Source organism: Eurosta solidaginis, chromosome 5 (genome assembly GCF_040869045.1).
Source record: "Eurosta solidaginis isolate ZX-2024a chromosome 5, ASM4086904v1, whole genome shotgun sequence".
NCBI lineage: Eukaryota > Metazoa > Arthropoda > Insecta > Diptera > Tephritidae > Eurosta > Eurosta solidaginis.
This window is the reverse complement of record NC_090323.1, coordinates 272,342,716-272,362,568: the sequence shown is the minus strand read 5'-3', so window position 1 is coordinate 272,362,568 and position 19,853 is coordinate 272,342,716. Positions and strand designations below refer to the sequence as shown.

General features: G+C 34.9%; 1 protein-coding gene across 7 annotated transcripts in view; it reads right to left on the bottom strand.

Annotated features, from left to right (window-relative positions):
* LOC137253563 (uncharacterized) overlaps nt 1–19,853 on the bottom strand; it is a 155,271-nt gene that overhangs the window by 115,099 nt on the left and 20,319 nt on the right. For 3 of the 7 annotated variants that reach the window (XM_067790741.1, XM_067790743.1, XM_067790746.1), the window contains exons 1-4: nt 7,361–7,443; nt 7,037–7,199; nt 6,403–6,677; nt 6,098–6,195 (exon numbers count right to left, since the gene is read on the bottom strand). The gene's annotated coding sequence lies outside the window, so the exon portion shown is untranslated. Of the gene's footprint in view, nt 1–6,097; nt 6,196–6,402; nt 6,678–7,036; nt 7,200–7,264; nt 7,334–7,360; nt 7,444–19,773; nt 19,803–19,853 lie in introns of those variants that run through there. The other 4 variants (XM_067790744.1, XM_067790745.1, XM_067790742.1 and 1 more) reach the window with 3 other exon arrangements.

The window sequence follows — 19,853 nt, the reverse complement described above, 5'->3', positions numbered from 1 at the left end:
TTTTCGGTACAACAGGAGGAGAAGCGTTTTTTTTACGCGCAAACGTAGACGTATATACGTGTAAAAAAACACGGCTATGGTTTCAATAAATTTATAAGAGAGTGCAGAATTTTTTATATTTGGCCGTGAAAAACGTTTTTTCGTTTTCAATATTTTCTTTACCTTTTTTGTTTTGTTTCGACTGTTGTTAATTTGCTATTCAAAATTAAAAAAAAAATAAACTACGGTTTTTGATGTTGCATATTTGCCATAACGTAGCAAATGCCGTGTATTTTGTTAGTGTATTGTAAAAAGAAAAAAAGTTTGCAATGCAATCATGCTAGATCATTTACACAAAATCCTGAACGTCCTTTATACATTTTGCATTATTTGTTTAAAATTGTCCACTGGATTTGAGGCACTCCAACGTCATTAGGTAAAACAGTAATCCGAATGCCAAAAGTTTCATTGAGGTTAGAGCTAATAGTCATTAACATGTTTGTTTCATTCTAGTGATTGGAGCTGTTTATTCTCAATTTTCTCCTTATTTAGATATAGAAGTGAATACGAAAGGAATAGGACCGCATTCTCTCTTTTTCGATTAATACTCAAATTTGCGATCCCTGAATTTCTATAACAAACATTTCTGATCGAATAATCTATAGCGTATAAATTATTTCAGATCTCGTTGCTTGAAAACGTGGCCATTATTAGACTCTTTATGACTTCAAACACTTGCTAAAGTTGTGATTTGTTTCAATTAATAAATTCCTTCCGCAGTAAACGTATAATAATGCTTTAAACATTTCATAATAATAACCAACGGAATGCTATTTATTAAAAAAAAAAAAGATCATATTGGGGGACTGATGACAATGGGATATTTTTATAGTGGCCACTTAATAATCATTAGAAGAATTTAAGTATCAGTTTTCAGTTTAGTTGTTGTGGAGATTTTCATGACCACTCTAATTGGCCACAAAGTCAATTGAAGTTATGAAATGTCACAACGTAAAATTTTGAATGGCTACAATATCAACGCAATTGACATTATGACCATCCTGATTTTCCAAAATGGTCATAAAGTAAACTCATTGTTGCTTAAGGGGCTGTAAAGCACCTCCACGTGTTACAATTTTAACGACTGTTGAACTACAGTTATGTTTTATTGTTTATAAGTATTATGTTTTGTTGTTGTAAAAAGAAAAGTTTTTTATTTAAAATTTGCGGATACGACGCTCTTTTTCTTATATTCTCTCTGAGATAAAAACTAAAAGTTTAAAAAAGTTTCTATAAAAAATCGTATTTGGAGTTTTTCCCTGCGGCATTTTTCCTTATTCCGCTCTCATATTAAGGAAAGCTCGGATTAAGTATTGATGAAGCATGGATTTCATCAAAATAAGAATAACTTGTATAAATGAAAGCTAGTGAACATTTTGAACAGAAATCCGCTCGATTTTTTATTCAAAAATTTCGCTTGTGGGGCTACTTTTCCTAATTTAGGTTTCATTACAGTACAAAATAGGAATGAAAGCTGGGTTGGTGAGGGTTCGTTCGAAATATGAAGAACTAAAAGTTCAACCAATCTAACGGAAGTTTCTTGTTTTTGTGCGCATCTTAAATTGCTGTATATTGCTAGGGTCTTTTTCCTGAAATGGCCATAAGGTCATACGAAAGGAAGGTAATAATGTCAATTTACCCTTCTACCTTTTGAAGTGGTCTTAAAGCCAATTGATCTAGTGTCCATTTGAAGTGGGTAAAACCTCAATTGACCTTTTTCCATTGATCTTATGAAAACATTATTTTGAAAGTGGAAAATGCTTTCAATAGCACTAAATTTTAAATTTTCGAGAAAATAGAAATTGAATGCACTTTGCCCAACTATGACTTAATCATACGAGTTAAAAAATTTTTTGTTAACATTATAGCGTTTTTTGTTTACAATTACTTTGAAATTTTTAGCTCTTATATGGCAATTATGTAAAAATAAGCAGAAAAATAAACTGTCTTCAAATTATCCATGTCTGTGCGCATTTTATTAAATAAAATCGGAAATCGGGGTTAAATTATCAAACGTTCATATAATTTCAATTGGATAAAAAAATAGCCATTAAGCCATTAGTGGATTATAAACATTAAATTGAAATTGTAAACCTGCGGAATTTGGTGGCTCCGTAAGAAATACTCATTTCTTTTTGTTGATTCGAAAAATGTTAACTAATTACGTTATAACAAAATTAATAAATTACTCAAATGTCAATACCCTTATAAGCCAAAAAATTCGTTGCACTATTCCAGTGATGGGCAAACGTGAAATATTTAGTACATTTAACAAATTATACAAATAAACGAAAACGGCTACGAAGCTCATCGGAAAGGAATTTTAGTGGCTCTGTTCTATTTTTATATTTTCTGGTAAGTTTTTTGGGTTTCAAGAATTTGTGTTTGGCTCATATCGCCCTGAGGCTTAAAGCGAATCACTGTTGTAGACATTCTCCCTATACAACAAAAATACTTGCTAACATATTTTGTGTCGTATTCGATTGTTATGTTGCAGTTTTCAATTGTGAAATATGTTAGAAATTTTACCAACCAGTGGTTAAAATAATTTCACTTGCAAAGTGTACCATCACCCTTAGCCAAAGCAAATGTCAAATTATTCTTCTTATGATTTGCTTTGAACAAAATTTGGAAGTTGGCTACTTTTCAATATCAGATGGCGCCAGTGTCGCTCATTCTACCGTTCTCCATAAAAATACGTGCAATTTACTCATAATGCATAAGCTTGTGTTAAACTCATCTACATGAAAAACTGCTTATGTGTCGGAGCTATTACCCACGCCTGCACTATTACCTTTCACATTTTCATGCACGTGAGCTAAGCTGCCATTAATTCGTTTTTGAATATTTGCAAATTCGGCGCAATTTGATTTAAAATTCCTTAGCACATTGTGCAATCGCGGCATGCCGCCAGTTTTTCTTAGTGGAGTCGGAAGGTGGGGCTGTGGGAATGTGAATGTAATAAAAAAAAAATATATATAAATATATATGCATACAGAAACACCCAAGCATACGTTTATTTAAGTATTTACATATACATATGCACAAATTTATTCGCAAATATACTCTAAATCTAAAAAATACTAAAAATAAGAATTATTTCTTTGTTAATTGTTTTATTTTAAAAATAAGTTTTATACATTTGTATGACCATTTCGCTTATTAAATGCTCAATCAACCTGTCGGTCGAATTATATTTATTTGGCGTACGCTTTTCGTACCCGTCCACACACCCGTCCTCTCATCCGTTCTTTACATCGTGGCATGCAATAATTCTTTTGATTATTTTACTTTTGGAAAAGTATTTCAAGGTCATGCTGAGTTTTCAAAAATATACACATTCCAATGAAAAAAGGAATCTTTATTTCGAACGGCACTTAGACATTTCTCGCAAATGCTTATTTTTTTATTTTGGTAATCAGCTTCTAGTAGTTTCGTAGGGTTCGCCCATAACAATTTAGAAAAACAAGTACCCATCATACAAGTTGTTGACAGTTAACAGTTAAGCTAAAAATCATATGTTTTAACACCGGCCTTCGAATCATTACTACGTTGACATATAAAATTTTAATTAATTTGGAATGAAACCTGAGTGAATGGATATTCCCTCCCAGGCTAATACATCCCAGATTGATAATACCTGTGTATGGTCCTTTTGGTCGTTTTATAATGTGTTCTACAATTGGGACAAACTGTCTCCAACAACGCTGACTTACAATAATGTTACAATTCATTGTGATTGTTGGAGATTTTGTGGGGGAGAAAGGTCGTTCATTTAGAAATTTTTAGCATAGGGGTAGAGCTCAGTAGTTGCTCATTGCTAGCAATGCTATCCAGAAAGCGGTAAAGGAGAAAACACCTTAGGGGTTTTTAATATACCCCTTATGTAGATCTTAGCGCCAGGCTATGCGAATGATAAGTTTTTATTCATTAATGTACGTGTAGTTTCAGCCGCCGAGCAGCTTAGCGTATTCCAGGTGACAAGGGCTTATTGTAGCAACCAACTTGTTAAATCAGACCGATTTGCCACTAAACCTTATTAAACCTCTGAACTCATTTTTCGTAAGCTGACTAAGTTATAAGGAAAGTGTGGTTTAAAGCAAAGGTCAGTCAGGTGCTACAGTATGATCTGAAAAGCACGTCCAGCCTTTGAACAAATCGTTGTACGAGACTTGTAAATACAACGAGATGTGTAAATATGTCACTCTTCGCGAGCGTTTCCGACTTCACTTCGGTTATGTTTTACCAACTTTCAAATAAGCTGTGTTCTGATGTGACCTTTTACAATCATTTTTTTAGGTGCATTTCCTATACCAGATTGAAACAGTTTTGCATAAGAGCGTCATCAAAGGTTGATGGAAAGGAGTATATGTTCTGATTGTTGAACGTAATAAAAAAATGTTATAAAAAAAATTGGATATCTTCACACAACGAAGTATAAAGATATTATCAAGTAGATCTTCTACATCTTCGACTATTAAAGTATGCGCAGGTATGGGATAATTTTGGAAAATCGTTTATACCGAACAATCAGCGGAACACTTAGGATATTAAGCCTCATTTTCTTGCAAACATTGCTGTATGGCTCGGAACCATGTACGGTGTTGAGAGAAGATGCGGCACTGCAGTTTGGAAGCAGAGGAAGGGGAGATCGACTAGGCGGTTACGCGCCAATTAATGATGATAATGGTACATTCTTCACATTTCGATCGAATATTTTTAATTTATTTTCCGGTAACTTTTTAAGAATTCGGACTTGAGGAATTCGTTGGACCTTGCGTTCCAATTGTGATCAGAAGCATTGATGGCTGTTCTGAGTATCTGAGTACAAGTATAATTCAAGTTAGGAGGACGTCACAATACAAGAAGTTTCTAATGGAAAGGCCCATTTCGAATTTTACTAATATATTGGAGTATGAACGTGGTAGTCAGCTTATGTGCTTATTGCTATATTTTTTTTTTTACCCAATTAACAAAAACAAAATACAGATAAATTGATAATGAGTATCGGTGAATATAGTCCATATATGTATATTGAGTCATTGATTTTGAGTTGCCAAGAGCGCAGCATTTTATCAACGACAGACGGTTCTCAGAAATTTAAGAAATGCGATAACTCGACGCAAATCGAAAAAAGAAACAATTTTTCAGCAAGACATAATTTTTTTGTAGGCGAGAGAACGGGTGGAGGAGGGTACCGAAAACTCGAAAAGAGAGCAACAAGAAAAGTGAATTGGTATAGGAAACTGGGGAAAAAAGCAGGGAAAGGGTTTATATGATTTACCTCTTTATATTCATTAAGCAATTAGCTCGTAACTGTTTATTAACGCTTTTTCATAAGGCGACAGCGGCAAAAGGCCGGTTAGAAAGGTCGTGGTCAGGGTCAATGTGTGTGAATGTGTTATTTCATTGAATATTTTTAGAAACGAACATTACCCTCGACTTTGTAGCAACATATTCATTATTTAATTTATTTTTTGTAGTGTTTGTTTAATCTTTTTATATTTAATGTTTTGCTGTGTTTTTATTCAAGTTTTAGCAATAAATAAAAAATAAAAACAAATAAAAGTGAACGAACGTATTTTATTGAATTTGTTTTTTTGAGTCTACAACAATAAGTTCTCACTACAGTTTTAGATTTTAAATGGTTTTCGTTTTTATTTTTGTACCAACGAATATTTAACAATAACAACATTAAATATATAAAAACAATTCAAAATGAAAAAAGGCCATTTTTTCTTGTCAAAGGTCTTTGCACGTATGTACATATATACATACATACAAATGTATATACATATCAATACTTAATACTAGCGAAAACAGCAATGGACTTCGGTTGTGGGTGAGCAGATAAATGAAACTTTGGTCGCAACGTTGTGTACGACCTTAAACTTTTACTAGTGCAAATTTAAAATGAATGACAACACTGAAAACAAAAACTTAAAAACAAATATGAATAAAATACGAAATTGTACCTTAGTCAGCAAAACCTGGATATTCCAATAGAATTATTTGGATATTAGCCGGCAGAAATTACAGAATTTTTTTGAATTCTTACCTTAACAACCACTCCTGCAAGTATTCTGAACTGTGTTTAAAGTATCTGGCTTAACGGGATCTTCCGCCGCTGTCGAATCGCTGGTAGGCCATTAACTACTGTAAGCGTCAGAGCAATATTAATGTATTAGGTTAGGTTAGGTTGTACTGGCTGGCCAATAAAGACCTCACATTGACTGAATGTGTGCTTATTGTTACCAGAATTTGTTTGGCGACCAAACGAATTTCCCTCAATTAGATATAAGGGCTTATGTTATAAAATTACTCCGTTTTCTGTGCCAATACTAGTAGTTTATTAGAACTTACCTTAATTGCTACCTCGATATATGGCAACTCTGCCTACCCAGTAGCTGCAGTCTTGACTTCACAAATACGGTATGTTTTCAACTGTTTCTTCCTGCAGCCCGAACTTCATACATATGCTGTTACTAACGATACTTAATTTTAAAGCCTGTGACGCCAGATTGGTGATTTCATCCGAACGGATTGGGTTGTTTACTGTAGATTCATCGAGCGTAGCACCCTCCTTTGCTCGTCGGCACTTTCGTTACCTTCTATTCCTTTATCAGAGCCTGAATTGCCTTAAAAAATCAACAGATAGCCGAAAGTGTTGTATTAATAATATGGGCAGACAAAATTAAATAGGGAGCTGTATATTTTACTGGTACCCTAAATCTATAAGCGTTTTGTAGCGCGGAATCCGAGTTCGAGGTTAGTTTAGCCCAAACTTTTGAACAAATTTATGTTTTTAGCAAGTTGTTTCGGTTTTAAGAAAAATTTTAGGGGTGTTCAAGCTAAACGGATTTCAAATTCGACGTTAGCAAACCCCTTTTAAAGTGTGCGGCTAGTACGATGTAGTAACCCGTTCCAGTTGGTTCCCACAAATGTCTAAGCTGGCATCAAAATGTACCCCCTAATCAATTAGTTTGCGTTCACTTACAATTTCGAAATTATGGCCGAACTTAATATACCATTGCTTTTTCACAAAAAGTATGACAAACATTCACTTTTGGTCGTGTCCGGTTTATGATTGGTCGGGATTTGATCGTGATTATGTACTTATTTCGGGATTCTGTATTTTGTTAGGGATTATACCATAAAACCTTTTGAAATTCCAATGAAAAGAAAAAATAAATAAATAACCAAATAAACCTTCTTGCATGCATACAATATTTTATCAACATATTCGAAAGAATTTCGTTTCTGCTTTCGTGTCCAGGGGGTTGATTCTTGTTTTGTAATAGCTTGGATCGAAACATTTTACCTGTTTTCCATGTTTTCATAGTACTTCCGATTTTTGTTCAATGAAAAGAAATGTCTAATTCTGTATTGCGAACGATAGGTCAGAAGAACGATTCACCTTCAAACGTTTCGTGTAGCAAAGGTATTCTCTATCATTTTCGTTCGGCCTTTAGGTTTCTTAGTTTATGTCAAACAGGAAGGTGAAAGAAAGTGTCAAATGACATGTTGCCATCATTTAAAATAGTGCAAGTACACTAGCGATTCGTCTCTGAGGCGAAACGAACGTCCGTTTCGTAATAGAGAAATACACACTTGGCAACGAAGAGGACTTTTCCACGCCTTCACTGCCTTCTTGGAACTCGGTTTGCATAATAGTGAAAACAATTATCAAGATGCTTTTTAAACAGCAAATATGACAATTTTTTACTGCCATAGTCAAGGCCAAGGCGAATTCAGTACCGTACCAGGTGTTGTTATCTTGAATATGTCAGTTAATCGAAATCAATGAACATTTTCTATTGGCTTTCGCCTTGACGAATATACAATTTTCATTGATTTCGATTAACTGACATATTGAAGAAGAAGCAATCAGCTGTTGGGAGAACAGCTTTTTTCAGATTAGAAGCAGAAATCGCAAAGTAATCGATAGTAATTTTATCTCTTCATGTTTTCATAGAGCGGGAATAAATTACTTACGACCCGACGAGCGATTGCTTAACACAACTCATTATCTTCCTCGTGCTCATCACCGATGCCCAATCCAGGACCGAAATCCAGTGCTGAAGTTGGGATGATCTTCCAAATAGCTTCCAACCCTGCTTATTGTAAATTATTTAAATTTGCCTTCACATAACGACACTTCCAGTAAATCTTAGTTTTTAATAACTCAAAACTTATAACCGAAAACAAATTTACCGCTAGTTGCTCCAACAAACATACAGACCTGTTTCCTAGTTTTTAATTTTATCCACTTATTATACCTTTCATGAAAATGAAATGGTATATTAATTTCGTCACGAAACCCAAAATTGTAAGTCCTTAAAGGAAAACAGATAGACCCACCATTAAGTATACCGAAATAATCAGGATGAAGAGCTGAGTTGATTTAGCCATGTCGGTCTGTCCGTCTGTCTGTTTGTATGCAAACTAGTCCCTCAATTTTTGAGATATCTTGATAAAATTTGGTGAGCGGGTATATTTGGGTGTCCGATTAGACATTTGTCGGAACCGGCCGGATCGGACCACTATAGCATATATCCTCCATACAGCCGATTTTTCAGAAAAAGAGGATTTTTGTCATATCTTCCTCAATTTAACAGATTGAAGCTTCAAACTTCACAATATACTTTCGTATATTGCACATATTGTTGTCTGAAAAAATTGATGAGATCGGTCGTATATCTTCTATATATATAAAAAGAAGTATACATTTTGATAGTCACTCCATAACTCGAGAACGGATAGAAAGATTGCCATGAAATTTTTAGGAAAGATACAGGAAGGAGAGATGATGGTTAGTTGATTTTGAAATCCCAAATCGGTTTAGCCATATATCTATATATATAAAAATGAATGTTTGTATGTATGCCATCCATTAACTCAAAAACTACTGGACCGATTATTATGAAAATTGGTACATATATGTATTTTTCCACGGGGAAGGTTTATATAATGAGTACTTTGATACCGGGTGACTAGGGTCTCGAGATATAGGCCAAAACATGGACCCGGGTAACTCCAGGAAGTGTTTGTACAATATGGATATCAAATGAAAGCTGTTGCTGAGAGCTTTTAAGTAATTTTCATTATGATATTCGATTTAGTCGCATCAACCTGGCAAAAATATAGGCCAAAACATGGACCCGGGTAACTCCAGGAAGTGTTTGTACAATATGGATATCAAATGAAAGCTGTTGCTGAGAGCTTTTAAGTAATTTTCATTATGATATTCGATTTAGTCGCATCAACCTGGCAAAACTTATAAATATGCATGCGAATCCGAAATAAAGTCATGAATTAATACTACCCACATACCTATTTACATACGTCCTATTCGATTTGCCTGAAATTTGGTATATAAATTTGCCTATATTAGTATTTACGATGCTTTTTTCCGGGAAGTAGACCACAGACGGACTGGGACTGGGATTAGGACTGGGACTGAGACTGAGACTCGGAATGAGACTGGGACTGAGACTCGGAATGGGACTGGAACAAAATACATACCACCCTCTGGGGCTGGCAATAAGATATGAAGAAGAATGAGAAAAACTTGAGAGAAGAGAAAAGAGAGAAAGGGACTGAGAAAGAGATAGAATGAGACGAAGATGGAGATAGAAGAAGCCAAAAATACGAGAGCAGATTTAGACGGAAAAAGCTTATTAAAATGTATGCAGATATACCAAATTTAGGGCAGAACAACGTCTGCCGGGTCTGCTAGTACAGTATATAACCCCACAACCGATTGTTCAGATAATACTCTTTTCGTAATTACTGCCCTATTTTAAGAGCTAGAGGCTTCCAATTTCACCAAATGCTTACGTGTATAGCATATATTGTTGACTGAAAAAAACATAGAAATCGGTGGTATATATATATTATATACCCCATATAAACTGTCATTTTTGCCCCTTTTTTACGGCTAGAAGCTTCAAAATTCATCAAATTTCATCAAATAGTTACGTCATATATTGTTGAAATACGTGATACGTAGTCATAGTTTTTACACGCAGACCACAAAAAACCTGAAATTTGCATCCTCACACAAAGAACCTACCTATTATTTATTTTATATTTATCAGCCCCATTCATGAAAGGTATGAAGTCTTCGGCACAGCCGAAGACAGTCCCGTCCTTACTTGTTTTTGTTTGAACGTGTGTATGTATGTATAATAGTCTACAAAAATTATTTGTTTATGGGTTCAACTTGAAATGTTATTGAACGCGCAGCGAAGGTGTTTGAGGGTCAAGTTGAAAGTGCGCTTGACTCTATAATTCAATGGCGCAACCCGCCCCACCGCACTGCCATAGTTTGGAATTTATTGAGCCCAATTTAAAGCTGAATAAATAAGACCATACATTTTCTTAGAAAATAACAAAAAACGAAAAATACACAAAAAATTAATTATACTTCTAGTATTCCCTCTGACTTGGTGTGTGTGTGAGTTGCTGCACCTTGCCAGTTAAACATTTTTTTTTTTTTCGTTTATAATATTTTTATTTAATCATTGCTCAAATTGTTTTTTGCGCTTTATTTACCTATTTGATATTTTATTGCTTGATAAATTGCTTTTGTTGTTTTGTTGTTTATTATGCTGCCGCGACATGTGCAAACATACAAACATACATATAGACGTATGTACATATAAGTTACTGGCTATGTATGTATGTATGTATGTAGGGATTTGTTAGTTCATATGTTCAAAATTATTTTTTTTCTTTAACACATTTTAATTTTTAATGTGAATCGCTCATGGTCGGCGGGCCAAATACCTTTTGTTTGTTAGTTTCTTCTTTTTCTTCTTGTTTACAAATTCGCACACGCGCTTTTTGGTCAAATCAAATGTCTACGTCAGGCGAGGGGTTCATTTGTTTTGATGTCGCTGATTTTTTGTTTGTTTATTTTATTTTTATACTCAGCGTGCTTTGCACACAGAGTATATTAACTTTGGTAACATAACGGTTGTTCGTAACGAACGGCATAAATAAATCGAGGTAAATATAGACTTCTATATATGTACATATCAAAATGCTGAGGATGAAAAAAGGAATTGATTTAGCCATGTCCGTCCGTCCGTCTCCCTGTGATCACGAGAACTTTAGTAAATATTGACATATCTTATGGAAATTTGGTATATGGGTTCTTCGGCACTCATCTCCCATCGCTATTTAAAATGAGCGAAATCGGATGATAATCACGCCTACTTTTTATGTATATAACATTTTGGAATACACAAAAAATCCGATAATTTAGTAAATAATTCACCTAGGATGATGAAATTTTATGCGTGCACTGATATCGACACTCTTGATTCAAATTTAAAAAAGTTTTTGAAAATGGGCTTGGCGCCACCCACTTGTGACAAAATCAATTTTACAAATAATATTAATCATAAATCAAAAACCGTTAAAAATACCATAAGAAAATTCGGCAGAGAGGTTGCCTTTACCATAAGGAAAGCTTCGAAGAAAAATTAACGAAATCGGTTGAGTAACACGCCCACTTTTATATAAAATACTTTAAAAAAGTTCGTGGGCGAATGAAATAAGCTTTATTTTTGCAAAAAAGAGCTTTATATCAAAGGTTTTTTTTTCAGAGTGGAATTACAACGTGAAATAGAAAAAAAATTAAAATTTTTTAAATCGGTCGTGGCACCGCCCCTTTTATGACTAAGCAATTTTCTAAGTTTCTAGAGCCAAAACTCGAAGAAAAATTAACATATCGTAATAAAATTGGGAATACATACTTTCTTTATAGCAGGAAATATTCCTAGTAAAAATGGACGGGACTGGTTAAGGACCACACCCACTTTTTTAGAAAATATGTTTAAAAGGGCCGTAGACTAGAAGAATAAAAGGAAATTGGGAGAATTTTTTTTTTTTAAATGGACGGTGCCACGCCCCATTGCATAACTTTTTAGAGCCTCAAAAAAAAAAAAAATCCCTCGTAACAAAATTCGATACACATGTTGGGCTTATATATAAATATAAACAGCAGCGTAAATCCAACTTCAGTTACACCCGAACTAAGACTCCCTTACTTTTTTATGAATATTTTCTATTTAAAATATGCCTCAGTAGGATTAAATAACTTTTTATCTGAAATGAACTGTACAATTGAAACTCACGCTGAGTATATAATGTTCGGTTAAACCCGAACTTAGACATCCCTACTTGTTTTTTTTTTTATTGGTTGGTTCGTCCTCACCCACTTTAACCCTTAGACGGGCAAAAGAGAAATAGCAAAATTTTGGATTTGAAAATTTTAGTTTATGTATTATTTCTCTTCGCTGAGGTCATTTTTGAAATCGGATTTCTAAAACTCCGTCTAGTTTTGGCGCTAGGCTCCAAAATTTGGAGACCGTCTGTAATAATATAATAATGTGATAATCTCTGAAATAGTTTTTGTTACTTGAGTAACATAAATTATTCGAAATTTTGTACAAATGGTATGTGTATCTGATTTCTTGCAAAGCTTGCACGAGTTTTTTGAACTCAACTCAGATATATGGTCAAACCTATTACATCTTATGTCCTCCTAGGGGTGTATTGCTCTTTTACCAATGACGTTTTTACTGTGGATAACATGTGGGGTGCTTGGGGGTCGTCGGACTGTTGGCCTATCAGTAGAAGCACAAAGAGCTTTATCTAACTCCAAACGAAATTGATATAACGTCAAACCTTTTACCGGTTGGTTGCTCCCGGATTATGATGAATTCTTTCGACGATATAATACGAAGGCATTGGTGATCGCCATATCAAGTAGATGATAAAATATGCGCGTCATGGTATCCATTACCCGTGGTCCACTAGGGTCACCAGTTGGTAACGGTGAATGCGATATTTTTGGTGGCTTACTGGCCTTTCTGGTAATAGTACGTGCTAAAGAGGAAACTTTAGAAGTACATGGTTGCATATCGAATGGTATGGTGTTAGTATTCGATACTTTATCTGTTGGTTCAGGTGGGAGCCTTTGTGCTTTTGAAGCTACCGTTGCTGATGAAACATCAATAAGTGCGCTAAGATTCAGTAAAAGCGCATCCCCCTTTCCAAATTGCCATTGTCTATCTCATCTAAAACTACCGTTATCATTTCTGATCAACAACGTCATCTGCGTCTGCTATACTGTCGCTATAATCCTCGTACTCAGAATCTTCATCAGACAAAATATTTTAGTTTATCAACTGCCCGATTTCTTCGTCTGTCATTGAAGATAGATTGAATTTCTTTCTTTTATCTTCGTTAGTCAGTTCCTGTGGCTTTTTCGCACAGTATCTTCTTTTTTTCTGTGGTCTACCTATTTTCATTTTCTGCCTTTACAGATGTGAAAAGTAAGGAAAAAACAAGGAGACCACAATAAACTAGTGTTGCGCTACTCCATCAAATTAGGAATTTTTGTTAACCTTACCCGGACACTAAAAAGCATCATATTTTCTTTGTTCGATATTGAGCCAAACATGAAATATGGAAATCACCAACATTTTAACTTGACTTAAAAATTCCCAATTAAATTAATTCACTGGAAATCACTTTTTTATTTATTTTAAATGTGCAAAATTTCTAGGACAATTTATGCGTCACTTTTCACTTCGTCTGGCACTAGAACTAACAAAACAGTTGAATAGTTCCACTTAAGAGATTTTTTTATGAATTATGACGAAAGAACGTTTAATATTCAATGAACCGTTACCTTACAGCAAGCGAGCGTTATACGATTTGAATGTGAATACGTAAAAAGTAAAGACCTTCTTGCAGACGGTCTTGCCTGACAAAGGGTTAGTTAAAGTGCCGCACCAAAAAAGTTCGGATTTTCAAAACAGAAGATTTAGTGAGTTTGAGTAAGGGTTCAAATCCCACTCCCGGGAGAAAAGACTTTGAATTTTAATACGAAGTGACAATTCAAATGACAAATAAGTGAAAACGTCAATTGCCTACAGGTTTGGAAAATTTGACCACATCGTCTGAAAGAACGCAAAATAATAAAAAGGGTTGTGAAATGAATGTACCCAAAACTGTAGGTTGGGTTTCAAAACACCCTGCTTTATCGACTTCGATTAATTTATGTGATATATTGAAAATGTCTTTGCCACCAAATGACCAGTGGGTCAGTTTGAGGTAGTTTTTGATGTCTGTCATTTTGACCTAACAAAACCCAAGCATAAGGAATTAAGTCGACCTGCAAGGGCTTCACTTTTAAAATGTCTTCCACATATGATAACGGTTCAAAAAAAAAAAAAAAAATGGATAGCTTCATTAATTCCCTTGGGGTCGTGTATTTTTTATTGGTTCCTTATCTTATGACGCAAATAGAAAACTAAAAACAGCTGATAATACAAATGATAGCTTTAATTTAAATGATGATCACATGAATGTACAATTAATGTATGTATGTATATATTTTCGTACCAAAAGGTACTTGGAAGCTTTGGCTCGACGGCCCTTTACAAAAAATACATTATACATATAAGTATGTATGTTAACCTGGGTCGATTTGTATGGACGAAAGTTAACCGATATCGCGCCATCGATTTTTCGATAGGATTTGGGCTTAGGAAAAAAAAGTTCCACTACGCATACCCAAATAAATAATTTTTGAGCCTGCAAAAAAAAAATCGCGAAAGGGTAAATTTTTCGACCAAAACACTCCTCAAAGCCCAAAAATTTTTTGCAGGCTCGAAAATTATTTTTTTGGGTATGTGTAGTGGAACTTTTTTCCTAAGCCCAAATCCTATCGAAAAATCGATGGCGCGATATCGGTTAATAAATCGATCCAGTCTAATGTATGTATATAACACATGTAGTAATACCTTGCCAGTCAAGTTCAAGTTCTAATTATATTCTTAAAAATATGTAAACAACTTATCGCAAATTCAAAATATGTATATAAGGGCGGGACAAATTGTATGGGGAAAAAAAACTTCAGGTGCACATCCAGTTTCTGAATCTATGGGTCATACTGAATAATATTGTCCATGGGACCATAGGTCTGAAATGAATTTCGAGCCTCCCTAATTCTGTTAGAAAATTTTATATCCCAATCCGAATCCAACATTTGACAGTTATTTTCATGTATTTTATTTGTGAGAACCGCTATTCGGATTGGGATATAAAGTTTTCTAACAGAATTAGGGAGGCTCAAAATTCATTTCAGACCTATGGTCCCATGGATAATACTACTCAGTATGACCCATAGATTCAGAAACTGGATGTGCCTTTTCAACAATAACTTTGACCCACCCTAATGTATATAGGAACTATCCTACTTACATATACATATATGTATGTATGTATGTATATACAAAGAGTCATAAACATATTTGCTTTTAGTAAGCCATTCGTAGGTTTCTATTTACATAAATTCTATTTGTAATCGTTAGATGTGCTATTAAACAATTTATTTGTGGAAATCCCGTCCCTTTAATGTGCCAACTGCATTTGTTCGTCTCACTGAATTCATTTGTTATATTATATACATTGTTTTTTGCATTTTAAAGTCAACAATTTTGCATTGGAGGGCGTTAAAAATTCGTAAACAACACATGACGCATGGAAGCGTTCTAGAAATTGTTCGGTGTTTACAGTGTCAAGGAAGTTAAGGTCACGCGAACAAATTTTTTTTTTGTTAAAAAATTAAATAAACTTAAATAATACTCAAATATATGTACGAAGGTACGCCTTGAGCCAAAAAAGTGTGACAGTTTGGACACTTCTGAATAGCTTCTAACTGGTCAGATTCTAACACGGTGTAACAACTTCAAGGCCACCGTAAAAGGGTTACTATGATTCATTGTTTTGACGGCCTAAGTTAAATGAATTTCCGGTTAAAGGTAATAATTTATTTAATCGATATATTAAACCAGTGCTCTCGATTTTGTTGTTACATTTTTAAGCAGCCCGGATATATAAGGAAGGACACCTATTCAGAAGCCTACTCAGTACTCATTCCACAAAATACATAGCACCGTTAGTACAATTCTATGACTCTTTTAATGACATTTGCCATCGCTATATAAGGATTGGATAGCTATGAAGCCACATTTCCTCCATCTTATATAGTATTTCTAATTGTGCAGGTCCCTTTTTCGCTCTTATTTGGAATCCAAATCTATAAATAAAGTTTTGGTTGTAAAAATGTAGATTAGAGCTATTAGAGAGCTTTGGGCATTATTGGTCGTAGTGCTTTTGTTTAGCTTTATTTTATTAAAATAAAATGTTAAAAATAAACGATTGTGAGTACTCAAAGAAATCTATTTGTATTATGGCACTATTGTGAATATTTGATTAGAACTAACACTGCATTACCAGCACTTGCTAAAATTCGCCAGATGGCCAGATAGATGATTGATAAAACAGCTGATTTCTGTTGATATTTGAGATGAGACTTTTGTATTTTCTTGCGCAAGATGTGCACGGGTCCGGCAAGTTTACACTTATAGGCCCTACACATAGAAGTAGACAACATTCAACAAGCAAAGCATAAGAAGAAGAATTTGATATTTGTTTTGGCTGTAAGTGCTTTCAGACTTTTCTAACATTTTTCACAATTAATAACTGAATTTTAACAACTGAATATGAGACAAAATAAGAAAGCAAGTAGAGTTTACGATTTCTTCCCGAACACAAGCGAGATTTTCGAGACCCGAGAAATCGAGAACTTCACTTCTCGCGAGATTCGCGTGTCTCGAAGTACTCGTAAATCTCGAGAGCTTCTCGACATTCTTACTGAATCGCTGTATGGACAGCATTTATACACTTGGGTTTTTTTTTACTTGTTACTTTTTTGTTGATTATATTGATTCATGACATTTAACTCAAAACATATTTCTTATACATATAATTTTGTTTGCAATATTTCATTTTTCAACAAGACATCAAGAACACGGCCTCTCGCGACATTCTCGAATCTCGATTACTCGTAAGGCTCTCGAGATTCTCGGATCTCTGATTACTCGTAAAGCTCGCGAGATTCTCGAATCTCGAATTACTCGTAATACTCGCAATCTTCTTGACTTTAAATTAGGCGCTGCATTGGCAATATTCTATACATTTTGGGGGTTTTTTACTTTTGGTTTTGCGGACATTTTGGCTTGTGCTCCAAAAGAAATCGTAAGCTCTATATAAAACAGCCAATGAATCAATTAAATTGAATGTCGAGAAGATCGCGAGGCTTACGAGTAATTCGAGATTCGAGAATCTCAGGAGCCTTACGAGTAATTCGAGATTCGAGAATCACGCGAGAAGGCGAGACTCGCGAGAAATCTCTTCTCGAACATGTTCGAGGAATCGTAAGCTCTATGAGCAAGTATTTTTCTTATATAGTGAGAATGTTTACAACAGTTCTTCGCGTAATTGTTTATGCGAGTGAGCAAGCCGAAAAAGGTTTCAACTGCTAAGGGGCCCATTACTGATACTTAGCATAGACTTGACTTGGCCTGAGACCTGTCACTTACAGTTCTGTTAAATGAACATTGCATGTTACTGATTACTCAAAACTTAGCAACACTTAACTTGACTTAGAAGTCTGTTGAATTTTGATTTTCTATGTAAGTTCTAAGTGACGTTTACATTTTGAGTTGCCATTTGTTTGTTTCCATTTCATTTTGACATTTTGTCATACAAATTGACATTTATTTAAAAATAAATTTCAACGCTGATTATGATGCCAGATTGTATGCGCCAAGTGGAGTATAATCGTGGCTAAGTTGCCAAGTTTACGCCAAGTCAAGTCAAGTCTATGCTAAGTATCAGTAATGGAGGCTTAAGTCTGACGCGGCCATTAATAAAGTTGTCACCATGTAAGCAATGTCGAAACCGAGTTAAGATTAGCACAGTCGTTATCACTAGTGAAAAATCATCGACAACTCGAATTGTTAAAATTTAGTGAATTCGCCTACAAGAGGGTCAAAAAGCGAGTTAGTTATCGAATTATTTACATCAAGGTGCGACGAGGAAAATGTAGGTGCGATAACTTATAAAGATGCAGTTTGTCGAGTTTTTAACTAATACAAATTTTAGTTTAAACAGCTCTAATGAGGTGCATAGTTAATGTCTTTAACAATCTTAAAATATTCCTCTATTATTAAGGGACAATATCGTGGCTTCACGAATATCTATAAACAATCTTTACTGAGTACTGAAATCGTTATAGTTATCGATAGCAAGCTTTCGCTAAACAAGTTACGGAATTCTTAATAAACTTTACGAGCCGGGCCCGTGCGCTTCTTGCGAAACAAATATACAAGTCTCATTTCAAATATTAACTGATATCAGCAGTTCTGTCAATCAAACATCTATAAATTACATGCGCTTGCGCTGCCATCAGCCGAATGCTAGCAACTACCGGTAATGCAGTGTTAGTTCAAATCAAATATTCACAATAATTCCATAGTACAAATAGCTTTCTTTGTGTGCTCACAACTGTTTATTTTTAACAAATTATTTTAATAAAATATAGCTAAGCAAAAGCACTACGACTAATAATGCACAAAGCTCGGTAATAGCACGAATCCCTTTGCAACCAAAACTTTTTTTTATAGATTTGGATTCCAAATATGAGCGAAAAAGGGACCTCAGCATAAAAACAGCAATTAGAAATAATATATAAGATATTACTCTGCTATGGTTCAATGTGGTGATATTACATTGTTCACGATATAACACCCACCCCCTCAATCTTTCGAGGAGTGTCTTTATCACTACAAGAAGAGGAAGAAGAAGAAACACTCCGTACATTGAATAACACGGCATGCTCTGACAGATAATCAATCGGTCGTGTCACATTCCGTGAGTAACCCCACAAGTCGTTAGAATCGCTTGGTATGTTGGTAATTCCTGTACGGACCTAAAGTCTTTCCTGCTGTTTTGTAAAGTAATTTTTCTTACTTTTTTATGTTAACCAAGTTCAAATTCTGATTATAATCAACCTTTCGACAGAGCTTGTGATTCTTCGTAAGATAACTCCGCACTCACCTTGCTCACAACTTTATCATGCACAATAAGCGATTTCCTCTAAATCGCTAGTCATATCACAGGAGTTTGTATATTTTTTCGATATTTTCAAATACAAGGGAACTCACTCGTAGCAGTCAGCAGTCATTACCACCACCGTTATTCTCAGCTACCATCCTATTGGGAAAAACTTAACCATCACAAACGAGGGAACAGACTCGGGATTCAACGGGTTGTGTAGCGCAATATATAGCTTCTCCAACCCAATTGTCAACCTCACCTTCGAGCGGCGAATCCCGTTTCACTAACAGACGAGGCTCTGGCGACCCCAAGCTCCTCATGGAACTTGGGGGTGGGGAAGGAGGGATGGCCTGAAGGTTTAATGTGGCCATATAAATCGTTCCCGAGATGATCGGGCCAGCACCTTAATGGTGCTGTTACCGGAGCGTATCGGATCTGTATCCGACAAAGGACCATCACATCGATAACACTCCCCAAAGCCTTCGGGGAGTAACCTAATCGCTACAACAACAACAACAACAGAGAACAGACTCTGTCTGCATGAAATTCAATTAAACTTTGATTTTGTGTTGCATTCAAACTTTTTAGATAGCAGTACTTATTGTTTTATTGGTTTGTGTTGTATCTTCTATTATTGGTATGTCAAATCTTATAACAAAAGCCCCGCGCTTCCTTAGTTTGTGGTAACAACAACAATATCATCGTCGATTTAAATGCAATATTGCATGCAAATTTTCAAATATTTACGATTTTTAGTTATGCGCACTCATTGCCACGTGGTCCTATCTGCTTAATAATGAACTATAATTATAGTTATCATGATAATT